The sequence below is a fragment of the Oncorhynchus masou genome, chromosome 18 (genome assembly GCF_036934945.1).
Source record: "Oncorhynchus masou masou isolate Uvic2021 chromosome 18, UVic_Omas_1.1, whole genome shotgun sequence".
NCBI lineage: Eukaryota > Metazoa > Chordata > Actinopteri > Salmoniformes > Salmonidae > Oncorhynchus > Oncorhynchus masou.
Genome location: NC_088229.1, coordinates 31,309,125 through 31,325,517, shown reverse-complemented (window position 1 = coordinate 31,325,517; position 16,393 = coordinate 31,309,125). Strand labels below are relative to the sequence as shown.

Genomic DNA, 16,393 nt, shown 5'->3' with positions numbered 1-16,393 from the left:
CCCTGTGTTTATTCACAGTCCCCAGTCCCTTCCCTGAGTGTGTTTATTTACAGTCCCTAGTCATTTCCTTGTGTTTATTTACAGTCCCTAGTCCCTTCCCTGTGTTTATTTACAGTCCCTAGTCCCTTCCCTGTGTTTATTTACAGTCCTCAGTCCCTTCCCTGTGTTTATTTACAGTCCCTTCCCTGTGTTTATTTACAGTCCCTAGTCCCTTCCCTGAGTGTGTTTATTCACAGTCCCCAGTCCCTTCCCTGAGTGTGTTTATTAACAGTCCCAAGTCCCTTCCCTGTGTTTATTTACAGTCCCTAGTCACTTTCCTGTGTTTATTCACAGTCCCCAGTCCCTTCCCTGAGTGTGTTTATTCACAGTCCCCAGTCCCTTCCCTGAATGTGTTTATTCACAGTCCCCAGTCCCTTCCCCAAGTGTGTTTATTTACAGTCCCTAGTCCTTCCCTGTGTTCATTTTCAGTCCCCAGTCCCTTCCCTGAGTGTGTTTATTTACAGTCCCCAGTCCCTTCCCCGTGTGTGTTTATTTAAAGTCCCTAGTCCACTTCCCTGTGTTTATTTACAGTCTCCAGTCCCTTCCCTGTGTTTATTTACAGTCCTTAGTCCCTTCCCTGTGTTTATTTACAGTCCCCAGTCCCTTCCTTGAGTGTTTTTATTTACAGTCCCTAGTCCCTTCCTTGTGTTTATTTACAGTCCCTAGTCCCTTCCTTGTGTTTATTTACAGTCCCCAGTCCCTTCCCTGAGTGTGTTCATTTACAGTCCCCAGTCCCTTCCCTGGGTGTGTTTATTTACAGTCCCTTCCCTGTGTTAATTTACAGTCCCCAGTCCCTTCCCTGTGTTTATTCACTGTCCCCAGTCCCTTCCCTGTGTTTATTCACAGTCCCTATTCCCTTCCCTGAGTGTGTTTATTTACAGTCCCTAGTCCCTTCCTTGTGTATATTTAGAGTCCCTAGTCCCTTCCCTGTATTTATTTACAGTCCCCAGTCCCTTCCCTGTGTTTATTCACAGTCCCTAGTCCCTTCCCTGAGTGTGTTTATTTACAGTCCCTAGTCCCTTCCCTGTGTTTATTTACAGTCCCTAGTCCCTTCCCTGTGTTTATTTACAGTCCCTAGTCCCTTCCCTGTGTTTATTTACAGTCCTCAGTCCCTACCTGCGTGTGTTTATTCACAGTCCCCAGTCCCTTCCCTGAGTGTGTTTATTTACAGTCCCTAGTCCCTTCACTGTGTTTATTTACAGTCCCCAGTCCGTTCCATGAGTGTGTTTATTTACAGTCCCTAGTCCCTTCCCTGTGTTTATTGACAGTCCCCAGTCCCTTCCCTGAGTGTGTTTATTCACAGTCCCCAGTCACTTCCCTGTGTTTCTTAACAGTCCCTAGTCCCTTCCCTGTGTGTGTTTATTTACAGTCCCTAGTCCCTTCCCTGTGTGTGTTTATTTACACTCCCTAGTCCCTTCATTGTGTTTATTTACAGTCCCTAGTCCCTTCCCTGTGTTTCTTTACAGTCCCTAGCCCCTTCCCTGAGTGTGTTTATTTACAGTCCCTAGTCCCTTCACTGTGTTTATTTACAGTCCCCAGTCCGTTCCCTGAGTGTGTTTATTTACAGTCCCTAGTCCCTTCCCTGTGTTTATTGACAGTCCCCAGTCCCTTCCCTGAGTGTGTTTATTCACAGTCCCCAGTCACTTCCTGTGTTTATTAACAGTCCCTAGTCCCTTCCCTGTGTGTGTTTATTTACAGTCCCTAGTCCCTTCCCTGTGTGTGTTTATTTCCCTAGTCCCTTCCCTGTGTGTTTTATTTACAGTCCCTAGTCCCTTCATTGTGTTTATTTACAGTCCCTAGTCCCTTCCCTGTGTGTGTTTATTTACAGTCCCTAGTCCCTTCATTGTGTTTATTCACAGTCCCCAGTCCCTTTCCTTGGTGTGTTTATTTACAGTCCCCAGTCCCTTCCCTGTGTTTCTTTACAGTCCCTAGTCCCTTCCCTGAGTGTGTTTATTTACAGTCCCTAGTCCCTTCCTTGTCCCCCTTCCCTGTGTTTATTTACAGTCCCTAGTCCCTTCCCTGTGTTTATTTACAGTCCCTAGTCCCTTCCCTGAGTGTGTTTATTTACAGTCCCTAGTCCCTTCCCTGTGTTTATTTACAGTCCCCAGTCCCTTCCCTGAGTGTGTTTATTTACAGTCCCCAGTCCCTTCCCTGAGTGTGTTTATTTACAGTCCCCAGTCCCTTCCCTTTGTTTATTTACAGTCCCCAGTCCCTTCCCTGAGTGTGTTTATTCACAGTCCCCAGTCCCTTCCCTGAGTGTGTTTATTCACAGTCCCCAGTCCCTTCCCTGAGTGTGTTTATTTACAGTCCCCAGTCCCTTCCCTGAGTGTGTTTATTTACAGTCCCCAGTCCCTTCCCTGAGTGTGTTTATTTACAGTCCCCAGTCCCTTCCCTGAGTGTGTTAATTCAAGGTCCCCGGTCCCTTCCTTGTGTTTATCGTCTCGTAGACTCGTCACCCCTTCCATGACCTCCAGCTCTATGTCAGCCTTACTTAACATCAGCAAGCATTACAGGATAAGACGTCACGTTGGTTCCTACTGAACACCAAACAGAACAGGGCTTCTGCTGGGGGGGGGACGACGACATGCAGGAGGGTGACATGATGGTGGTGATGTTGTGGGGCAGGATGTTACATCATGCAGCCTGGAGATTCACTCAGAAAGAAGTTCAAATGGAGCCAGTCAGTTTGTCCAGGTGTCATCTGAGCTCAGATGTAACATAGCTTGATTGATGGAGTCAAACAGAGAGATGCTGTTAAGTGAATGTTTTTCTTATTGTTTAGAGATGCGTTGTGAGGCTGACTGAGTGGAAGTCTCTTAGTGACTCCAGGCACAGAGAATCTGTCACATTCTGTGGCTCAGAGGAAAATTACAAAGTCATTTATTTAGAAACTGTCAAATGTGTCACAGCTGTTTCTATTTGCGAAACACTTATTTTCAAACTGCCAGGGACAAACACAGAAGAACAAGCCCCGACTCATAGTCTGCACTGTTTATGAAACACCAGGCTTAGAAAGAAATCAAAACACTGTAGTCTGCTGTGTCAGCAGAGAGAGAGGGACAGTACAAAACACAGTGGGCTGTAGTGAGACACAGGCTTGGCCCAGGCTTGGCCCAGGCTTGGCACAGGCTTGGCACAGGCTTGGCCCAGGCTTGGCACAGGCTTGGCACAGGCTTGGCACAGGCTTGGCACAGGCCTGGCACAGGGGGCAGCGTTGTATGAGGAGAAGTGGCTTAGTGTAACGCCTGTTGCCCATAGAGAGAATAAGGTAGTGGCAGGCCAGAATAATGTAGGTTCACTGAGAAAAGAGCAGAGCTATATGAGCTCTGTCAGATGAGAAGCACACACACGCACACACACACACACACACACACACACACACACACACACACACACACACACACACACACACACACACACACACACACACACACACACACATTTTCACGCATGCTCAACGTGTGTGGGAACCAGCTGTGCAGCCCCACCCAGTAACCACTCTCAGTTTGACAAATGACCGATCAACCAGCCCCTCAACCTTCACATCTCACTACAGAAACCTAACCAGGTGGGAAGAAGAGGAGGGAGACAGATATTGGTATATTCAAGCCATTCTGACAGAGAAACAGACAGTAGCCTAGCTGTGTGCTAAAGCACTAACCCATATGAGATTCCCACAGACGGCAAGTTCCCTCTTCAGAGCAGCAAATCACTTACATAAGTTTGTGCTGAAGAAAGTAACAGCTGTTTTCAAGCCCAGCCAACAGATGTGGCGGTAGATTTAGCCTATGGGAAATCCAGTAAGGCTGTCTACTCTGTGCCAAAAACTAAGATTCAGCTAGTCGTGTTTAACACGAGCTGACAAGCTTCTCCCTTCTCATCTCTTGACCGTGTGGGAACAGGAAATCCAATCTGTCTGATACATTTGTATCCCTTGATTGTTACTGCAGCAGTCCTGTGTGTGTGTGTGTGTGTGTGTGTGTGTGTGTGTGTGTGTGTGTGTGTGTGTGTGTGTGTGTGTGTGTGTGTGTGTGTGTGTGTGTGTGTGTGTGTGTGTGTGTGTGTGTGTGTGTGTGTGTGTGTGTGTGTGTGTGTGTGTGTGTGTGTCGATTCCTTGCCTGGAGATTGTACGGTGTGAATTGGAGTTTCCATTTCATTTCGGGATTACCTGCTGAGTGGGAGAATTGAGTTTGGAGTACTCAAACAGACAGACAGAAAGAGAGAGTTCCTGGTTGTAGCCCCTAGAGATCCTGGTTGTAGCCCCCAGAAATCCTTTTTGTAACCCCCAAAGATCCTGGTTGTAGCCCCCAGAGATCCTGGTTGTAGCCCCAGAGCACCTGGTTGTAACCCCCAGAGCACCTGGTTGTAGCTCCCACATTAGCCTATGTCATGACTTCTCCTGTACAGAAGTAGCATGAGGCTGTCCTATCCTATGGAGTGCCTCTTCAGAGAGAGAGAGATGGATTAGGTGAGATCAAGCAGAGATAAGTGAGTACAGACAGTAACTCTCCTTCTTTAGTCCTTTTACGCCACGTAACCGTAGGGATGTGGTGTTGCTATGAGTGATACTCATCTGGGATGACTGGTCCATCTCTGGAAGCTTTACAGGAAACTGACTCACCACATGATCAGAGAGCCATGCCTGGAACCAGTGGTGGAGAAACACAGTGAGGGGTAGACAGCTAGAAATAGACAATGAGTCATTTCTTTCCTATCAAGTGTAATAAGGGGCTCAATCAGTGCCCAGGTTATATCTGCCTGTTTGAGGCTTGACCATAGCATATGACATTGTTCTGGCATGCACTGAGGTGTGTGTGTGTGCGCGTGTGTGTGCGCGTGCGCCTCCCTGGGGAGTCTCTAGGTCCAACTTTTAGCACTAATGGGATCTGTGTGAGAGGTCCAGTGTTCCCTATTGAGAGAACGGGACTGAGAAACAGAGATGTAGAGAGAGCCAGGGACTAGATGAGCTGGTGGACAGTGTCAGTGGAGGGTGTCACCCACTGGGAATGGCTCTCTTTCCAACTGTTTCTCACTGAACACAGCCAGCTGGGTGAAAGATCTAGAGATCTGGGTATGGGACATAGGATATGGTTGGATTGGACTGCAGAAAATAACGCTGGCAGAGCTTGACCTCTGACTATCCATCCTCCATCCATCTACTGCACCATGTTTCTAACCACTCAGGAACGATGCTATTCTGCACATGGATAGAATGGGAACACATCAACTCACAGTTGATTTCATTGGAAATAATGTGGATGGACAGCATACATATCTTGCGTTGGGCACACATCACACACACATGCCTGGTATACACGCACACACACACCACAGTACAATAGGTCCCCTGAAGCGCTGGTTATGAACGACTGTATCTGGCTCAGTTTGTGTTGTATCCACCCTAGAGAATGTGCATCTATCCCGTAATGAACATAATAGTTGCCATGACAAAGTCAGCTTTTCAATAACAAGGGTTGGTAGATCTGAGCAGCGTTTGAATAGATATGATAATCACCAGGACTGTTTTCCCTCGGGGCACTGAGATGATCTACATCTGATATGTCTGCTAACAGGATGTAGATGATTTGATGTATGTTTACATGAGCACAAACTGCATGGCCGTAGAGGGGGGTTGAGGCCATGCTGCAAGAGGGAAGCTGAATGGATGACCCGGCACACTGCACACGAGCAGGTGGCACGTCCAGCCCTCACTCTCACCCTCACTATTTTTTCATTATTTATCCCCCAGACCCCTCCTCTCCTACCAGCAACCCCAAAAAACAGAATTGTTAAGCAAAGCGGCTTGTCATGACTCGATTTGAATTTGAATGCCTTTTTTTGTTGGTAATTTGAAAGGAGCCCAAGCGAGTTTACATATTCCCACTGGAACTGTATGCAGAAAGCCAAAGTGGAAGCAACGTCTACCCAGAAGAACCCCAGGCACAGCTAATGGTTTCAGACATTTGGAAAATATATAAATAATAAAACTATATTGCTGCAAGAAATCAGCGGTGGCAGGGAAACAGATGAATGGCCAGGCATGTTCGCGTCAGTCACATTAGCTTGGTGTCCGTCGCCTGATTACATTTGCGTCTCGTCTATTTTTCACACACCACTCCCTCAAGGAATCTGGACAGCCCTTAGATCTACTGGAGGTTTGTCAGAAAGGCAGCAGCCCCCTCCCTTCTCTCCATCCCAATCTCTTTCTCTTGCATAATAGGCATTTTTTAAATGCTAAACGCAGTGAGTACATTCAACTCCCCAGTACACGAAAACCTGTATTCTCCCTTTGCTGTCTCTCTCTACCTCTCTCATTCCTCTCTCTCTCTCTCTCTCTACCTCTCTCATTCCTCTCTCTCTCTCTACCTTTCTCATTCCATTCCTCTCTCTCTCTACCTTTCTCATTCCATTCCTCTCTCTCTCTCTCTCTACCTTTCTCATTCCATTCCTCTGTCTACCTCTCTCTCTCTACCTTTCTCATTCCATTCCTCTCTCTCTCTCTACCTTTCTCATTCCATTCCTCTCTCTCTCTCTCTCTCTACCTTTCTCATTCCATTCCTTTCTCTCTCTCTCTCTCTCTCTCTCTCTCTCTCTCTCTCTCTCTCTCTCTCTCTCTCTCTCTCTCTCTCTCTCTCTCTCTCTCTCTCTCTCTCTCTCTCTCTCTCTTCTCTCTCTCTTTTCTCTCTCTCTCTCTCTCTCTCTCTCTCTCTTTCTCTCTCTCTCTCTCTCTCTCTATCTTTCTCTTTCCATTCCTCTCTCTTTCTCTCTTTCTCTCTTTCTCTCTCTCTCAATCTTTCTCTCTCTCTCTCTCTCTACCTTTCTCTTTCCATTCCTCTCTCTTTCTCTCTCTCTCTTTCTCTCTCTTTCTCTCTTTCTCTCTTTCTCTCTCTCTCTCTCTCTCTCTCTTTTTCTCTCTCTCTCTCTCTCTACCTTTCTCTTTCCATTCCTCTCTCTCCCTCTCACTCTCTTTCTCTTTTCCTCCTCTGTAGTCCATCCCATTAATATTCTCTATGTTGAGATGAGACTGTACTGCTGAGGGTTGGAGAGAGGCAGAAAAGTAATATGAAAACAAAGTGGCCTCCCATAGGGCCCAAATTCAACTATTAGCACATGAATGTCTGTCTGGCTGGGTGGGTGTGCGTTTCTGAATCCTCCTGCTCGCCAGAGATTACTTTTATTTTAATATTCTTACATGCGATGAGCTTCAACTTCAGAAACATTTACCTCTAGAGTAAAGAGGCTTAATATGCAGTACCAGTCAAAATTTTGGACACACCTACTCATTCCAGGGTTTTTCTTTATTTATACTATTTTCAACATTGCAGAATAATAGTGAAGACATCAAAACTATGAAATAATGTGGAATCCTATGGAATCATGTAGTAATCAAAAAAGGGTTCAACAAATCTAAATTTATTTGATATTTGATCTTCTTCAAAGTGGTCACCATTTGCCTTGATGACAGCTTTACACACCCTTGGCATTCTCTCAACCAGCTTCATGAGGTAGTCACCTGGAATGCAGGTGTGCCTTGTGGAATTTATTTTCTTCTTAATACGCTAGAGCCAATCAGTTGTGTTGTGTCAAGGTAGGGGTGGTACAGAAGATAGCCCTATTTGGTAAAAGACAAAGTCCATATTATGGCAAGAACAGCTCAAATAAGCAAAGAGTAACGCCAGTCCATCATTACTTTAAGACATGAAGGTCAGTCAATCTGGAAAATTTCAAGAACTTTGAAAGTTTCTTCAAGTGCAGTCACAAAAAAGCATCATGCGCTATGATGAAACTGGCTCTCATGAGGACCGCCACAGGAAAGGAAGACGCAGAGTTACCTCTGCTGCAGAGGATAAGTTTATTAGAGTTACCAGCCTCAGAAATTGCAGCCCAAATAAATGCTTCACAGAGTTCAAGTAACAGAGACATCTCAACATCAACTGTTCAGACGAGACTGGATGAATCAGGCCTTCATTGTTGAATTGCAGAAAGGAAACCACTACTAAAGGACACCAATAAGAAGAAGAGATTTGCTTGGGCCAAGAGACACAAGCAATGGACATTAGACTGGTGGAAATCTGACCTTTGGTCTGATGAGTCCAAATTTGAGATTTTTGGTTCCAACCGCCGTGTCTTTGTGAGATGCAGAATAGGTGAATGTATTATCTCTGTATGTGTGGTTCCCACGGTGAAGCATGGAAGAGGAGGTGTGATGGTGTGGGGGTGTTTTGCTGGTGAAACTGTCACTGATTTATTTAGAATTCAAGGCACACTTAACCAGCATGGCTACCACAGTATTCTGAAGCAATACACCATCCCATCCGGTTTGCGCTCAGTGGGACTATCATTTGTTTTTCAACAGGACAATGACCCAACACACCTCCAGGCTGTGTAAGGGATATTTGACCAAGAAGGAGAGTGATGGAGTGCTGCATCAGATGACCTGGCCACCACAATCACCCGACCTCAACACAATTGAGATGGTTTGGGATGAGTTGGACCGCAGAGTGAAGGAAAAGCAGCCAACAAGTGCTCAGCATACGTAGGAACTTCTTCAAGACTGTTGGAAAACCATTCCAGGTGAAGCTGGTTAAGATAATGCCAAGAGTGTGCAAAGCTGTCATCAAGGCAAAGGGTGGCTATTTTGAAGAATCTAAAATCTAAAATATATTTGGATTTGTTTAACACTTCTTCTGGTTAGTACATGATTCCATATGTGTTGTTTCATAGTGTTGATGTCTTCACTAATATTCTACAATGTAGAAAATAGTACAAATAAAGAAAAACCTAGGAATGAGTAGGTGTGTCAACTTTTGACCGGTAGTGTATCTTTGGACGGGGTTATGTAAGAGTGCTCTCCTCTGCTCTCCTTTGTGTGTTTGAGACTCTATTTACCTAGTTAACAAAAACTATCTCGGCGAAACTTTCCGTTCAATTCAGTTTGTGAAGCAGCCTGATGATGATCACGCAGCGTTGAGGCTGGGACAGCAGACAGGTGTAGAGGCTCTGAGCCAGAGATGGCGTCGCGCTCTCTTTACACTGGAATGGCAGGAGGAGGATTGAGGAGAACAAGGTTCAGTAAAACTGTACACATGCTATATATCACCATATCAAAGGAACACAGCTGCTGCCTACTGTTCTTGAAGTTACCTACTGCAGTTGATGGTTGATGCTATTTCCAGGAATCTGCTCAGATTCACAAGCAAAGAAGAAGAATTACTCATCCACCCACTGCCTTTCTCAGAACTTGGAGGGACACGGAAGGCCAAGCAGTGGTATTTGGTAACTGCTGCTACAGAACTATGCCTTAGAACGAAGAGCAGCAAGGGCCTCTTTTTTATTTATACAATATATTCCTGCTCCAAACAAAAGAGGGAAATAACCATTTCTCCTGGATGAAAAGACTCATTAAGTTGAGAAACAGTTTGAGTTATGTTTGTTTGTTATGTTTGGTTCTCAGGACTGACGTGTTGGAAGACAGAATACTATATCTTTCCCACCGCTTTGATGGAACCTCGTGTGACAATTACACACGTTTCATTAATGAGCAAATGAATTGTGTGCGCTGGCAGGTGGCCAGCAATTCAAGATCCAGGCATGGGTCACCTATTCACTCCCCCAGAAGAAGTGTTTTATTTATTGTTGAAAGAAACAGTGAGCGAGGAGGAGGGGATAGTGCAAATGCGAGTAATCTCGGACAAAACGTTGATGAGCTATTAAGATAAGGTATTGTGGCAGCGCTATGCACACTTGCAGACTTGTTATTAGAGAGCTGACTTGTGTTTTTCTTTCTTGTGGATAAATCATTTTGTGGTATTCGGAGGTTTCCTGAATCCATAATAAGGGTGACATTGTGGCCTTCGTAAGCTGATTTGGCGCAGAGCGATCGCTACAGTCACATTTGTCAGCTAGCAGAGACGACATGGTGGAGTAATGCTGCCTGTCTGTAACTGCTGTAGCTGTGCAGGCTTATTGCTCAATATCTGCCATTACAAATCATTACCACAGGGATCAAGCTTAGTGCTTAATCCTTGACAGGCCCTCGCACTATATCCTCGCTTGTGTGTTCACACTGAGGCGAGGCAAGGAGCCCTGGGCAAGGCAAACTAGCTCCCACACATTATAGAGGGCACCTCGAATACACCCAAAGATGCCGATGAACTGGTAATGAATTCTTTAGAGTTAAAAATGCAGTGTTGGACAGGGGTCACAGAGACTTTGACCTATGAGCTCAACCAACTCTGCTTAAGTTGTTTTTATTTGCATTCTGGGTCTGAAAACTGCCTTATCTCTTGTCCAGAAGCACAGTGGAGGGATTGAAACCGAACAATTAGCTAACAAAGAAACATTAACACGGCGGAAAGATGTTTATCGCCAACAAACTAGTCCCCATTGACAATAGAAATGCCTTATCTTCTCTTCTAATTAGATGCTAATATATACTGATGAATAATCCTGTTCAGAGGTTGTTAAAGGACAATTAGTTTGGCTTTACCGCCCTTCACTACACCATCAATTACGTCAACACAATCCAGCACTGGACAGCTCATCAACTGATAAAGATGCCATGCAGAGATTTATACACTATGACCGAGGAGCATGTAATCTCTCCACACGAGATGTAATTACCAGCCATGCAATTACACTGTGACAGACACACTGACACTAATGAAGGAGATTAACTGTCATTACTATCGCCTGTCTATCTGGATTCAGCATGCCTGTCACACTCAGGGACCGAGAGAACTACTCAAACCCTTTTATAAAACCCTTCTTGCTGTCTTTCTACTACTCACCTACCTAGTTTATGCTTTCCTAGTTTCCTCCCCCTCTTCCTCCTGCTCCTCCTCCTGGGCTCTAAGGCACCGCATCTCAGTGCTAGAGGCGTCACTATAGACCCTGGTTCGATCCCGGGCTGTATCACAACCGGCCGTGAACAGGAGTCTCATAGGGCGGTGCCAAATTGGCATAGCGTTGCCCGGGTTAGGGGAGGGTTCGGCGGGGTAGGCCGTCATTGTAAAATAAGAATTTGTTCTTAACTGACTTTCCTAGTTAACTAAAGGTTCAATATAAATAAAATATAAAACCTCTTCAAATGCTCTGCCCACTTTTCTCCTTCCTGCTCCTGCTCCTGCTCCTGCTCCTGCTCCTGCTCCTGCTCCTGCTCCTGCTCCTGCTCCTCCTCCTCCCCCTCCTCCTCCTCCTCCTCCTCCACGGCAACCAATAAAACCAGAAGCAATGATAGAAAAGAGCAAATACGCTGAGATATCCAACCAGGACCAAGACTACTACTAGTACACAGTCATACCAGGCTAACAGTGTATCAAACCCTGTAATACAGTATATTCCCCAGGAGGTTGCCTTATTCAGTGCTCATTAGCATGAGTGACAGAGCTTTGCTGTAGTGAGCATGTTTCGGCAGGATCTGCACCACTGTGGTGTTGTATACTGCGTAAGCAGTGTGGTAGGAGGATGGGTGAGGGGCAGAGAGGAGGAGCAAGAGAAAATCCTGGTGATATAGGGTCATAAATACACACTGGATGACTAGGTAGTCCTATCTATGTCTTCTGTCATGGGATTTAATACACACCGTGATGAGGACCATTAGACTAGTGTGATAAAGCATCAATGTCCAGGGCAAGATTAGGGCTCTCCTGTGTCTTTATCAGCACGTCTCTGACATGCGTATATGTTAGTAGTCATCTCTAGCACGTTGAAATACACAGGAGTGAGACATCGCCGCAGGACCGGTGTCTCTGTCCCATCGGTAGCAGTAACACATAACCACCTCAGGGGGGAGAGAAACTCCATGCCTGGGAATTGACTTGTGCCATTCCGGGGAAGATTATTTTTGGAAAGAAAAAATGCCACTTTATCAATCAAACAAATGTGCTCCGGAGCTCGGGCCGCCCATTGGCCCACCATGGGTTCATTAAATCCCCACTCGACAGCGAGGGGCCCCAGAGCCTGAGTCATACCGGAGCCCCCATCCATCATTTAAGCACTCAATTACCCCTGCATTAATCACAGCCACAGCCCAGCCTCAGCTACACAATCACAATAATTTGCAATTTACATGTTAATCTGTTGGCATGGACGTCCAGACCCATTGTCTTCCTATTGACTGGACCAGCCAGGACTCCTGGAATCTGCAGACTAACCCCGTCACCCTCTCTCTTGTTCTCCCTCTCTCTCTCCCTCTCTCTCTGTCTCTCTCTCTCTCTCTCCTCGCCAACTCTCTCTCTCACCACTCCCCTTATCATTGTGTGGGTTTTCTGAGTACTCGAAGGGGACCGCTCTCTCTCGCCATCTCTCTCTCTCTCTCTCTCTCACACACACTCATAAATGCGCACACACACTCACTTTACTTACTGCTACACTTTCTGGGTGGCAGTTGTTAATGTACTGCGATAAGGAGAGTAACTGGACAAAGTTAATTAAAAAGATAGGACAGTCAATTTGACACGTTTCCTTTTGTTTTCTCTCCCTTTGGATTGTTGTGACAAAAACAAGGACAGGCTCTTTTTTAAACTCTCAGATGGGAATTTGCCAGCTCAGTGATTCCATCCCTCATGTTGTGGTAGATTGTACTGTTGGTTGTATAAGCTTGCTTCTTCGCCTCCTGTTTTTGTTTTGGATGCCTTTTCACTGGCCTTGTTAATTGCCTGCTTTGTCTTTATCTGTACGGGTGATTGGTGTTAAATTACTTGTTATTGGATCGCTCTGTCACTACCTGTACCAGAGGAACTCATTTCCACTGTTCATTTAGTTACAGTAGACACTGTCCTCTCCTGCTCAATCTACCAAACTGCCCCTTCTTCTACAGTACATCATAGTATTCCCATCTATATTATATATATATATGTATATATATCAAATGTATTATTATTATTATTATTATGGGGCTGAAACTTTTACAATGATAATGAAGAGATATAGACAAGAAAAGTAGCCCCACTATTAAATACTTTCTTTAAATGGTGAATACTTATGTTTGATTACTCTAGATATCCTGTGCATCACTGTAATGTCAGTGAATCCATAAAAGTGGTCCCAAAATGAATTATGACCTATCGAACGGAATCCTTTGTAATGTCAGCCGCAACACAAAAGCACAAAGAATGATGGCTATAAAAGTTGTACTGGTGTTCGATCCCATCGGAGAATTAAATAAATGTTTGATTTGACCTCAAACTCATACATCGTACATGCCCTGTGTGCTCAGTAATAACACACAACACAGGAGAGAACGTGGCTTCTTAGAAAGAAAGAGAGGGAGAGAAAAGACGGAGAGAGGGTGAAATATAAACGAAGAGATCCTTGTATGAGTCCATGGTTCTGAATTCATGTTGTAGCCCGACGTCTTGGTAGTGCCCAGATGGGGTCAGCGCTCTGTTTCTCTGTTTCTCTAGTGCTGTTTCTCTCTCTCTCTCTCTCTCTCTCTCTCCCTCTCTCTCTCTCTCTCTCTCTCTCTCTCTCTCTCTCTCTCTCTCTCTCTCTCTCTCTCTCTCTGTAGTGCCCAGATGGGGTCGGCGCTCTGTTTCTCTGGTGTGTTAGTGCTGTTAGGCTCTCTCTCTCTCTCTCTCTCTCTCTGTAGCTGTTAACCCTTTGTGGAAACAGCATCCCTAGCCGTATCCCCAGCCCAGAGCCCCCTGGAGAGAGGACAGCACAGAGAGAGGCGTGGGCGCTAAATTGAAAACAGTAGACCCCGAGGTTAGAGCACATCAATCCTGCGATATGGGGTGCCTGGGAAGACTGGAGGAGGAATTAAAGGGGAGAGAGTGCAGCTGTGCATGAGAGGGAGGGGGAATAGAGGAGGCAGCACAGAGAGAGAGTGCACAGGGAGAGAGTGCAATGGGAGAGAGTGGGGGGAAAGCTAGTGCAGCGAGAGAGAGAGAGTGCGCGCACAGTGAGAGAGGGAGAGCTCAGCAGAGCAAGAAAGAGAAAGCAAGAGCAGAAAGGAGCTCCGATAGTGAGACGGGCCAGAAGAGAGAGCAGCAGAGAGAGAGGGAGAGGGAAAGAAATAAAGCCAGGGTCACGGAGAGAGAGAGACAAGGTTCAGTAGCGCTGCCATCAGGGATTACACTGCCATGCAACCTTAGTTGTGAGTGGAGGATTTTTGTTTGTCGTCGGATCCCAGGCGGTGCTGTGCAGTCCGAGCCCTGGGCATCACTGCAATGAGGTAGGGCTGCGATGGGAGAGGGAGCTGGAGTGGGACTGGCTGGGTTCGTGGTAATGAGAGCACTGTCTGTAGGGATGGAGTGATGATCCTCTGTAGTCTACCGTACATTCAGGCTATTTATAGGTTTCCATCAGAGATTAAAGTTTTAATCTGCTTTTGCCCGCTTTGTAGCTTCTACTCACTGTCCTGTGTAGTCAGAGGAACTTGGATCTAGGATCTGTTCCTATCCACCACAGAGCAGTGATGATTTTTAGGCTTGAAGTAAAGGCTCCCTGTTGCATCTCGGTTTGTATTTCCGGCTCCCAGTCTTGCTCCATCTGAAGTTGGGTGGGTATAAAGCATGTCTGGCCACTGTGATTCTCGGTGGAGACTAGTGGCGTTGAGATATACAGCGCTGTGTGGTTATGACTGTCTGTAGGGAGTTGGAACTCCCATGAGACTTGCGGTGGTCTATATATGTGGAGTATAAATCTAGAGCCATGAATTGAAGGCTTGTAATAGAAGTGCACTGTCACAAGTTGTCACACTCTCCTCAGAGGTTGTGTAGTTTCTGGTATTCACTGTAAGATGTAATTCTGTGGTTCTGTGTCATGGAGTGGGCTGTACAGACTCTCTGTGCCCCAGGGCTGCCTCGGCTCTGTGTTTGGGACAAAAGCTGCCCTGGCGTGAAATCTGCAGGAGGACTGCTGGAGCCCACGGTGTAGCTGGCTGAGGGGGTGAGAGTGAGACTGTGTTTTGGGGGGGGGGGGACATTGTAGCAATCAGTCCGTCCTTTCTGCCCCAGCGAAGATATGTGCTACTGGGAGAGGATGCCTGTCGACCCTTACCCCTCTCCCCCCTCCTCTCTGTCTCTGTCTCTGTCTCTGTCTCTCTCTCTCTTTCTCTCTCTCTGTCTGTCTGTCTGTCTGTCTCTGTCTCTGGATCCGCCAACATCATGACTCTATCTCAGAGACCTGTGTGATGCCGTGTGCATCACAAATACAATACGAAGCTCTCAAATCTCTCGTTTGTCTCTGGTGGTCCCTTTGTCTGATGTTACTCTGTTGCTTTATACTGTACTTACACAATCTACAATCTACTCTGGATGTTTGGGAACTGAGGGCAATCTATTGGAGATGATTTTGTCTCTTGACATCGTGTGAATACATTTATTCTCCACTTTTTTGTTTTTCTGTCCATTCATATGTAGCCCGCTCATTCACACCATGGTCTGGGAGGCTCTCCATGTTCAACTAATTAATAATGAAAGCTGATGATTTTAGACAGATAAAGGTAAAAATAGAATAGTTATTAGAAATCACTATTTTCCTATTATCTCAGAATAACATGACATATGTCTGGTGATATAACAGCGGACAGGATTAGTGCAGACGGATTTATGTTTATCCCGTACACATGCAATATGACATGGCAAGAATAAAAATGGGAAATCTCATCCATGGTGTGTGTGTGTGTGTGTGTGTGTGTGTGTGTGTGTGTGTGTGTGTGTGTGTGTGATGTGTGTGTAATCTCAGTATACTCTGTGTGAATAGTGTGTTGTGTTTTTCCACCGTGCTGTGTGTGTGGGTGTGTGTGTGTGTGTGTGTGTGTGTGCGTGTGCGTGTGTGACACGAGATGGGGGGTGCGTGTAATCTCAGTATACTCTGTGTGAATAGTGTGGTTGTGAGGGTTTTTCCACCGCCACAAGCTGTGTGTCTTTTGTGAAAGTGTGGTGTGTGTGTGTGTGTGTGTGTGTGTGTGTGTGTGTGTGTGTGTGTGTGTGTGTGTGTGTGTGTGTGTGTGTGTGTGTGTGTGTGTGTGTGTGTGTGTGTGTGTGTGTGTGTGTGTGTGTGTGTGTGAGAGTGTGTGTGTGTGAGAGTGTGAGAGTGTGTGAGTGTGTGAGTGTGTGAGAGTGTGTGAGTGTGTGTGAGTGCCGTATCTGGCTGCTGTTTTTGTCCTTTATTCCTCACTGTGTCTTTTGTAATGGTTCTCTACAGGGTGCGGCCAGCGCTCTATGCAGATTACCCAGAAATCAAAGAGCAGGAAGGGGGCTTCGCTACTTAAGACTGTTGTACAAAAACAAGAGTTAAGTAAATGACATCCTTTGCAATTGAAAGTAGGGATTTAAATGAATTGACGGAAGTGAGAGAACAGCTATAGTCTATTGTGGTGTTCGAAATAATTAAAATCACTCAAAAC

General features: G+C 45.8%; 1 protein-coding gene across 10 annotated transcripts in view; it reads left to right on the top strand.

Annotated features, from left to right (window-relative positions):
• LOC135504397 (extracellular sulfatase Sulf-2-like) overlaps positions 1-16,393 on the top strand; it is a 181,339-nt gene that overhangs the window by 116,961 nt on the left and 47,985 nt on the right. Inside the window, exons 1-2 of one of the 10 annotated variants that reach the window (XM_064922969.1) lie at positions 13,899-14,215; positions 16,192-16,279. The exons of 7 other annotated variants lie outside the window; for them this stretch is intronic. The gene's annotated coding sequence lies outside the window, so the exon portion shown is untranslated. Of the gene's footprint in view, positions 1-13,898; positions 14,216-16,191; positions 16,280-16,393 lie in introns of those variants that run through there. 2 more of the 10 variants (XM_064922965.1, XM_064922968.1) reach the window with 2 other exon arrangements.